Source organism: Ochotona curzoniae, unplaced genomic scaffold, assembly GCF_017591425.1.
Source record: "Ochotona curzoniae isolate NIBS_2020 unplaced genomic scaffold, NIBS_Ocur_1.0 patch180, whole genome shotgun sequence".
Lineage (NCBI taxonomy): Eukaryota > Metazoa > Chordata > Mammalia > Lagomorpha > Ochotonidae > Ochotona > Ochotona curzoniae.
In genome coordinates, this window is record NW_024466729.1 from 64112 (window position 1) to 74362 (window position 10251).

Consider the following 10251-nt stretch of genomic DNA (forward strand, 5'->3'; position numbering starts at 1 on the left):
ATGGGCGCCGGTTCTAATCCCGGCAGCCCCGCTTCCCTTCCAGCTCCCTGCCTGTGGCCCGGGAAGGCAGTCGAGGACAGCCCAAAGCTTTGGGACCCTGCACCCGCGTGGGAGACCCGGAAGAGGCTCCTGGCTTCGGATCGGCATAGCATCGGCCGTTGCACTCACTTGGGGAGTGAATCATCGGACGGAAGATCTTCCTCTCTGTCTCTCTCCTCTCTGTATATCCGCCTTTCCAATAAAAAATAATAAAAATAAATCTTTAAAAAAAAAAAAAAAAAAGAATATTCAGCCTCCACACTGGGTCCTGGAGTTATGTTCAGCTCCAACTTCAAAGGCTGAAAGGTGACCCTGGGTAATATTAGATACGGAGCCTATTCCTGAGCTGGTTTGAGGACTGTTGCCTCCTCATGCCCTTTTAATGGAGGTAAAATTTTTGAGGTGGCTCTCGAGGTTGGGTTAGGGGCTCCTCTGTATTTGATATAAGGAAATCCTCCAGAGTAGGAGGTGGAGTCTGGTGGTATACTCGGGGTTGGCTTTTGGAACCCACAGTCATTTCCGGATGTTGAGCGGACACTTTCAGCCGTGGTGGAGATGGAAGGGTGACGTGAAGGGTCTCCAGGGGTTCAGCTGGAGATTCCCATCCTGTAGGGATAGGCTCTATCTCCTTGGGGGAAGCTGCAGTCTCATCCATGGCCTCTGGCTCAGCTAAAGAAGGTAAGGCTGGGTAAGGCTCAACCTCTGAAGGTGAAGTGAAGGTGACCTTAGGATCTACTGACTTATCCACACTTGTGGAAACTGTTGAGTGGTCACCTCCTTTCAGGAGTGTCAGGTCCAGCTCAGTGTTCCCCGAGGCCTGAGCTGCAACTTCCTGTTGGCTTGAAGTTATAGCCTCGGTCATGGTCTCTGCAGGGTTAACAGACACACTCGGCAATGTTGGAGACTGACCTTCATGAGGAACTGTCGCCTCATGAGACTCTGCAGGTGGAGATTTCACTTCTTCGGTCTCCGACACCGGAGCTGGGGCTTCCTGCTGGGCTGGAGACAGTCTGATTTCCTCAGATGAGGGTTCCTCTTCCTGAGGTACCACCTCCGGCGAAGATATAGACTCAACCTCTTCAACAGCTTTCTGTTCCTGCTGGCCTGGAGAAGGTTCTGCCTCCAACGAAGGCTCAGCATCCTGAGTTGGCTGCTCCAGCTGGGTGGGAGGAGATGTGACCTCCACAGAAGGACGCAGAGTCTGAGCTGGGGTCACCTGGTGGCCTGGAAAAGATTCTGTTCCCACAGATGGGCCTGGAGCAGGAGGAATTGGGGCCACCTGCTGGCCTAGAGAAGGTTTCACCTCCACTGAAGGCTCAGCATACCGAGCAGACTCCTCTTGCTTCCTGATAAAAGCCTCTGTATCTACAGAAGGGCCTGGAGTCTGAGCTGGAGCCTCTTGTGGGATTGAGGGAGGGGATTCCTCTTCCAAGATCCCTGCAGGCTGAACTGGGGCCTGCAGCTGGCCCAGAGTACTTTGCACTTCACTGCCTGGCTGTAGCGTGATTGTAAGCGTCACATCTGTAGGTCTCCCTGTGATGCTGGACAAGGTTGAAGGCAGCAGTGGACGTGGAACACTGATCTCGTTTTGAACAAGCTGCCGGACAGCTTCTTCAGCAGCAGAGATCTGGAGACCCCTGCAGCACTGGAGAAGGTGTAGTCTCCTTGAGAGGCTGTGGAACCTGGGCTAGGCCTTCTTTCTGGAGCAAAGAGAGCTGGCCCTGCTCAAGAGTCTCGGGGCTTTGAGGAATGTCCTCTGGCTGCAGTGCAGATGGTTCTGCCCCATCAAAGGGCTCCAGGAGCTCACCTGGTTGTGCTCCTCTAATTCCACAGGTGACGATTCAGGATAGACAATACAGTCATTTAGAATATTCAGGACTTGTTCTGGAGTCCAGACAGCCAGATGGGCAAGTTTTTCATATTGTGCAATCCTGCTCCAGGTTGGGAGGTGAAACAAATTTGGTTGACCTTGAACTCTGAGGCTCCAAAGGTGGCACAAATACTGGAAATCACTGGAGATGCTTACTTTCCAATTGATTGTAGAAAAACATTCTCATCCCTATCCAGCTCATCTGGCTGTGGGGAAGCTCTTGAGCAGAATTTGCTTCTTGACATTGGTTCATAAGTAGAAGACCTTGAGCTTGGGCCAGCATCCTTTCTTCAAAGGCAGAAAAACCTAACCCATATTCCAGAGTATGCCAGGCTCTGCTGGGGTTGTGAGTGCATTGGACAGCTCACATGACATTTTAAGGGAGTGGGAAGACCAAAACTCAGGAGTTAGATGAGGTCCTAAGCCTACTCCTAAGAGAAAGTTACCTGCACTGCCAACTGTAAGAGTTGCCATACAAGGAATATAGGTTTATCATTTGGGGGCTTTAGGGGGTTGCTTTTGGGACCCAATTAGTTAAGCCACAAAGAGAAACATAAAATGCACCCTTACAAAGAGCCAAAGCATTCTGGCAGTCCCTTGGCACCTGTTCCTTAGTACCTTTCCCTCTGCCCTGTCCTTATGACACCTTCATTTACACAGCCTTTATTGGTCTCTGCTGCACCACATCCACCCTGGTTCTTTATATCTGGGCAGGGGTCTGGGATGCAGGTGGAGTGATTCATAGATTGCCAGGTGTTATGCATACACAGAATGTTTTGAGAGCTCTCTGGGGGTGGTAGCAAAAAAAACTGCCTTTGCAGATACTATCTTTGCATTCATCTCTAGTATTTCCAGCTTGACTTACGCAAGTCCTAAAGCTTCCAAGTGCATGAAGGTCAAGTGTGCTGTTGTGTGGCTGGGCTTCTCTCCCAGACCCTGCTGTGAGAGTGAGAGGAGGAGGTGACATCATGACAAAGAAGGAACATGAGTGCGTGGAGAGTCAACGGTGGGTGGAAGACCAGGTGTCTGGCTCACCCTTTCACACCCCTGTCATGTTTCTCCTCTGTGAAAGCCCATTAAAAGTGTTCGTTCTTCCCACCTGTTGGGGAGAAGGGGTAATAAAACAGGTGGAAAACTGTTCTGGACAATAAACAATACTGTATGTACTCACAGAGCAGTGTGGTAATACCCCCGATCCTGACACAGATGTGTATGCAAGCTCTCCAGGGAAGAGAGCAGCCATAGCTGCAATGTCCGTGGTTATAACCCTCATGCACAGAACACCACTTCAAAGCCCCTGGGTTTTGCCCATGGAGAAGCTCAAGTCTCAGAGCAGGTTCAGAGCTGGACTTTCTATGAGTGGAAGAGCCTTCCACTCCATCAGAGGAGCCAGGCAGCCATCCCTGGCTTTGAAACCACAAACTCCCAGGCTCAGAATAAAGCAGTGTTGCTTGCAAAAACAAGCCAAACAACACTGATCTACACCCGCTCACCTAGCCAATGAGTATTTCCACTTGCAGAGCCCTGCTGTCTACCAGAGGTTCCTAAATTGTTTCCTGCAGCACTGCTGTTTTAGAAACATCTTATTTATCAGGTTCTGGAAGAGCAACCACTTCTGAAGAAGCACTTTCCTCAGACCTTGGGAGGAAAACTTTCCAGCAGAGGGAGAGGCTTAGGGAGGTAAGTCGATGAGACTCTGTAGTACAAGGAATTGAGGCCCCTTACTGACATTTTTGTGCTCAGGGAATTTTTCTCCTGCATGTTAATCTCAGTTTGACTTTGACGGTTCTGAAGACAGGATGAGGATCAATTTTACGTAAGCAGGAATTCACTCTGGAATATGAGCTTGGTTCTGTTGCCTCTTTTTGACTCTACCTTTGGGTTTTCTAATGTAAGCATGGTGTCTTTTAACCATTTGTTTTTGAGCTCAGGGAGGGACTTTGCAAGGGCTGCAGTAGGTGACCCATCCGTGATGTGCTTCTTCAAGGAAGAGGCGGCTTGGCTTCCTGTTCCTCTGTGAGTGGGGGCTCTGGGTAGAAGGAGTTGGCCACCAGGTGCCAGGGTCTCTGGGCCACATGAAGCTCCTCCTGCTCCTTGGCTCCTGCGCTCCCCGGCCTGCCTTGCATGGTGCCATCCACAAGGGGGCGCGCACTCTGTCTCCTCCTGATTGTCTCCTGCTGCTGCCTTTTCCTTAAGCCCTTTGGCCCCTTGAAGATGTTTTTCACTCTATAATCTTTGTCTTGTGCTTGGAGTAGGCGCCAGCTGATGTGCTGCGATTGGGCCCTGTCTAGTTTCTTTAGGAAGATTTGTCGTTTTGCTTTGAGACCTAACAGACTCTGCATCAACATGGGAGCTTCTATTTCTCTTTTAAGCTCATCCAATTTTTCTTGAATGTTTATATTTAACATACTTTCCAGAAAGAGGATCTTTCTCCATTTCCTTTTGTAAGGCTTTATAGAGAAATCCCTTGGATTGCTTTTTAAGTAACCAAGGATCTATCTCCTTGTGGACTTGAAAAGAGCAGCTTAATGAATGATAACAACACTGAGTCTTCTAGATTGCTCCCTGAGAATTAAAGCAGTGGTTAACTTAGTGCACTGATAACATCGTTTTTCTCATTCAAGTCTACTTGCTCATTTGTAGAGTCTGGAATATCAAGGTTGCATCTCTCTGAAGTGTCCATCTCTGGATCAATAATTAACTCTGTGCTGGTGTTCCACTTCCAGGCCTGCAACATCTCAGCAATGTCCCTTTGGGATTCCCCACAGATGCTTCTTCAACTGTCAGAAAGGAAGAGAATGCTTTTCTTAACAGGAAACTGACCGTCTTTGTACAATCATGTATTGCCAGCAGTTAAGTTAGGAGTCACCAATATACGGGTACCAAATAGGAAGAAAAATTAACCCAGACTCAAGCTTATGAAATGGCAGCAACACAAGAGAGGAAAAAGTGATCTTTTAAGAGTGTCCTCAGAGGAGTCCCGAGTATGAAAAAGCAGTCGCTGTTTAGGTTTATTCCATTGGTTCCCTAGTGGCCAACCCCAAGACCTGACCCACTTGTCTACTGACAGGCACTGTATCCTACTCTGGCCTGGCCTGGCCTGCTCCCAACCATGGTCCTCATGCCCAGCAGCTGGGACTGCATCTTAATAGGGGAATTCCCCTAGTTCCCCAGTCAGACCAACACTCAGTCACAGATCGTATGCACATTGGTGGGTGTTTGGTTCAGCCTGATTTGGCTCACTTCTGTTCTCAACATTAGCCAGCAGTTACTGCAGCCTTGCCAGCCCAGCTCAAATCCTGGCTGCAGTTTGTAGCAGCCCTGGCTGTTGAGGGCATTTGCAGAATGAACCAGCGGATGCAAGATCTGTCTCTGTTGCTCTGCTTCTCAATGAACAAATATTAAAAATTATTTTACATACCAGAGTTATTAGTATATTACATATAAAGTACAAGCCTTCCTTTAGCTCAGGGCATTAACTAGATGTTAAAGGCAGGGGCTATATAAAGCTTACCCCAAGAGACTCATACCTTTGGAGTCAGTGTTGTGGCACAGTGCATTAAGCCGCTGCTTGTGAAGCCAGCATTCTTTTCGGAAAACAGGTTCAAGTCCCAGCTGCTCCATTTCCAATCCAGATTCTGTTAATGTACTTGGAAAAGTAGTGGATAATGGCCCAGAACATTTGTCCATGACACCATTTGGGAGATCTGGAGAGAGTTCTAGGTTCCTGGCTTCTATCTGGACCAGCCCCAGCCATGGTGGCCTCTAGGGGAGTAAACCAGTGAATGGAAGCTCTCTATCACTTAGCTTTTTACATAAATAAATCTTGAAAGAAGCAAACCAAAAAAAATCTATACCCTTGAGCAGTCAGTCCATGCAGCCCTTGCTGGAAGACTGAGCCGGCTCAGGGCTCTGCCCCAACTCCAGAGGAGCAGAGGCTTGGGATGGGGAAGGGGCTTGGGTTGCATGGCTTGTGGCCTTGGGCCCGCTTGGTGATGGACGCTGGATCAATGAGCCCCAGGGGTTGGGGGTTCTGGCTTGACCCAAGTCATCTGACTCAAGTTCATGAGCCCATCTAGGAGAACTGGTCCTCCTCAGTACAGAGGATGCAGTGTTGGATGGCAGACCATGGTACACATGGAGGACTTGGTAGCTCATTAGGGCCTGCAAAGGACATCTGGTACCACAGCAGAGAATGGAGAACAGAACATATGGACAATTACCCCAGCCAAATGATGACAGCAAATATCTGGGAGAATAGAGACTATAAGGTTGATTATGTCAGCCATTGGAAGGGTTTTCTCATCCATAGATCGGCAAGATTGGCAGCATTTCTGAACTATTGCATCCACCTGGGCAGAGCCTTCAGAGCGTGTACCACATTGTGACCTTGGGTTATCAGGTGGCCGTTCCCCATCCTTGGGTGCTGGGGTGGTAGGGAGGCTGAGTATGGCCTATCCCCTTATCTCTCCCCTCTCCCCAGAAATGGGAAGAAGAAATAAAAAGCTTGGAAACAATGATCACACCCACTTCTCCCTAACTCTAGATCCTTCCCACCCTGACTATGTAAACATCACCTAAAATAAAAAAAAATAAGAATAATTACTAATAATACTAATACTTAATGGCAAGATCAGGATTTTAAAAAGAAAATCAGCTCAGCTCTGGCCATTGTGGCCACTTGGAGAATGAACTGTTGGATGGAAGATCTTTCTGTTTCTCTCTGTGGGTCAGACTTTCCAATAAAAATAAATCTTAGAAACAAGCAAACAAAAGAGGCATCACAACAACTTGACCCCACAGGACAGCAGGAGGCAGAGTGTGTGCAAGAAGCGCAAGAGACACAACAGCTCAGGAGGCTGAGGCAAAGGGAGGACAAGATGGTGAGAGCCAACAGTCCTCTGGGCCCAGCACCACGTGTACCTGTTATTACACCTGTCTACCAGCAAGGAAGTATAGCAGCCATCGCTCTTAGTTGCCGGCAAAGCATCAGGAGTGTTGTAGCAAAATGAAAACACCTACCAGTGGTTTTGAAGCCAAGAGCAACCAGAGAGGTGGTGACGTCACACACTGATTCTACGTCACACTCCACAGTCCACAGGCCTGTTGGTACACTTCTAGTTGGGTGCTGGTCCCTGCAGCCGCTGTCTGCTTTTCAGACCGAGGAAGCCTCTGTAAGTGACCAGACTCAAACAATCCAAACAGTCCGAGCCTGAATTGGACACACAAAGTCAGTTTATCAATAACAAAAACCAATGAAGTGCAGGGCCCACAAGCTTCACACTGGTACTTCCACCCTATAGGCAGACCCACATGAAGTCAGAACTTTCTCAGAGGGCACCTGAACATACCTCAAAGTCGCACAAAAGCAGTAAGCTTCAACAGGCAGCGCCCTGGAGAGCAATGCAACTGGGGACCAGCCCCCTCCTGTGCCTGGGGAGGCTTTACTGCTTTCCGCAGCTGCATCCCACCTCAAAGCTCAGCTCACTGTGCTCCTCTGCTCTGTGCCCTGGTCAGCCCCAGAAGCAACAGAGCAATCCTAGCTCCTTCCTGTCCAAGTCGAGGTGGGGCACAGGTCACTGAGATAAGGCCTCCCCCAGAGCCTTCTCTCACTGAAGGCAAACACAGGTGTGGGGTTACTGTGGCCCAGGGTGCTTGGCTGGCACTGAAGGCAGAGGATACCCGGAGGCCTCACTTTTAATCAGATTGGGTGAGCATACCAGGAACTCAAGCTGCAAGAGTTAGGGGCAGCTGAGGCAAACACTTAGGGCCCAGAAGTGCTCAGGGCCTTATTCAAATATTTTGAGAGGCCCGCCGGAGTGGCACAGTGGTTCAGGTCCTCGCCTTGCACACCTGGGATCCCATATGGGCACTGGTTCTGATCCCGGCAGCCCCACTTCTCTTCCAGCTCCCTGCCTGTGGCCTGGGGAAAGCAGTCGAGGACGGCCCAAAGCTTTGGGAGCCTGCACCCACGTGGGAGAACCCGGAAGAGGCACTGGCTTCGGATCGGCATAGTATCGGCCCGCTGCGCTCACTTGGGGAGTGAATCATCGGACGGAGGATCTTCCTCTCAGTCTCTCCTCTCTGTATGTCCGCCTTTCCAATAAAAAAATAATAAAAATAAATCTTTAAAAAAAAAATATGAGAAATACTGAAAACTAAAACAAGTATAACCGTTTCTTCAACAGAAACATTGTCAATGCAATAAAATATTGCACGGAATATATTGAAGTAAAAATCTTCCTGAGTTTTTCCCTTCAATTTCTCTGTGGAATTTTTTTTTAGATACAGTTTTAATGCCAACACAACTCACGATTTTACTTTTAAAATGAATATTATCGCATTGTTTTTGCATATCTTGAGGGACAGAAAGGTAGTATACTGATTCCCGTCTCAGAAGTAAAGCCAGTGGTTGGTTTTTGCTTTCCAATGGCCCCACACTCAGACCTTCCCACAGCTAAACCAGAAGGGGAAGTGGGCACAGTGTGCGGTACACACACCACACACACACACGACCACTCCTCCCCCCCTGCAACACACCACTCACCAGCATAAAGGAATCCAGCTCCATCACCCAGATAGGTGCACGACCTTATCAAGTGCATTGCCAGTTACCTTAAATATAAATCTAAACCAAACCTGGCAATTAAAAAAAGAATAAATCTGGGAGCACACACAATGGCTGGTAAAACTCCTACAACGACTTCCTGGAGAGGGTTTTCTCCTTGGGCCAAGGGACCCACAACCTTTAATAATACAAGAACCCAAACCGGTTTATCTATGCAAAGTGAAGGCAGGAAAGTGGGCAGCCACGAAATTTATAAAAGCTCTTCTTCCATCTCAACCCCTGGGAAACCAAAATTATAATGAGTTAAAAAAAGCAAAACAAGAAAACTGCAACATGCTGTCCAACAAAAAAGGGGCAAACCACTAAACGCATGAACCCTAGACACAAGCGCAGCACTACCACCCGTCTGGCTGCGTGCTGAGGCCCCAGCACCTGGCCCTGACCCTGGTCCTGCGCCGCCCATGGGCTGGGCACTTCCCAGTAGGACGTCTGGGGCAGGCACAGGTGGGCGCCATCAGGGAGACACTTGGAGCGAGGGGCAGGAACTTCAAGGGGCACTCCGCGCAGTGCCTACTGCCATGTCCTCGCCCCTCCTGCGTCCACAGGGATCCTCGCCCAGTCCCACAGGGTCCGGCTCTAATGGAGCACAGTGATGCTCAGATAAAGTATGTACAGGGCTGGGAGGTAGATGTTTTCCAAGACTTGGGGTAAGACTACTAAGTTACTAAGAAAGGGGTGGTCATTGTAATGGGTCACAAATGAAGGAGTTGGGGAGAGGTAGGGAGTTTGGGATCAAACTGTGGGGAGCTGGGCAGGGACTGTGGGAGAATGGGATAACAAGGCCAACCCAGAGACAGGAACAGCAGTAGATCTTGGGCACATCCTGCATGAAGCGTTCAGGTTGCCAGAGCAATGAGTGGTCAAGGGTAGAGGTTGCCAGGAAACTAAGATAGGTCATGAGAGCAGCAGTCTTCACTCATGACCGCTGGCATGGTGATGGGATAAGGCAGAGAGAGGGTCACGAGTGGGAGCAGCTGTCTAGGCCAGCAGCGGTGGGGTGGGAGCAAGCTGAGGGGCAGAGCTGAGGCGCGGGCAAGGACGGGTGATGTCGCGCCCACGTGTCCTATCGTCCAGTGATAAGAGGCAGACGCGAGTGAAGTCTTCTGCGGTAATCTTTATTGCGCGCACCAAGATGAGGAAGAGGAAAGGGCTCCGACCCCGGCAGGCTGTCTGCTCTTATGTGCTGACTGTGCCCCGCCTCCGCTCGTGACTCTCCACCATGCACCAAGGTGTGGCTTCTCCAGCCGGCGCCATTTTGGGTATGGCATGTGGCCAGTACATACAGATGCGGCTGCAACATCTCCCCCTTTCTTATACAATGGAAAAATAAGCTGGTATGGGCCTGTCTTAGGTTTAGGAGACTCAAGGCCACACGATCCGTCATAGGGAGGCTGCGTAGCTTGACGTAGTCCCTGTCTTAGACCGATAATTGTCTGGGTCTATCTTACCCGTCATGGGCTACAACCACGGCGGTTGTAAAGAGCAATGTCTCGACAAGGCAGTTATACAAGCGACTACCTTCTCGCATGCAATGGACAAGTCCTGCGAGGTGCAAGGGCTAGTCGGGCGCATCATGCTCGAACTCAGTGCAATGCCCATAAAGGCCTGAGGTGCAGGAGCCATGATGTCCATGCTCTTAACTAAGCCTGTTGAAGCATGCTCAACCATACCATGGGGAATCACCATTCTGCATGGCTAGTAGGGCTTGATGTAT

At 49.5% G+C, this 10251-nt stretch overlaps 1 long non-coding RNA gene across 1 annotated transcript; it reads right to left on the reverse strand.

The window, feature by feature from the left end:
* Positions 1 to 4617: 4617 nt before the first annotated feature.
* LOC121166625 lies at positions 4618 to 7338 on the reverse strand. The gene is made up of 2 exons (XR_005885450.1): positions 6932 to 7338; positions 4618 to 4689 (listed from the first exon to the last, which is right to left on the reverse strand). It is a non-coding gene; the product is annotated as an uncharacterized LOC121166625 (long non-coding RNA).
* Positions 7339 to 10251: the final 2913 nt, after the last annotated feature.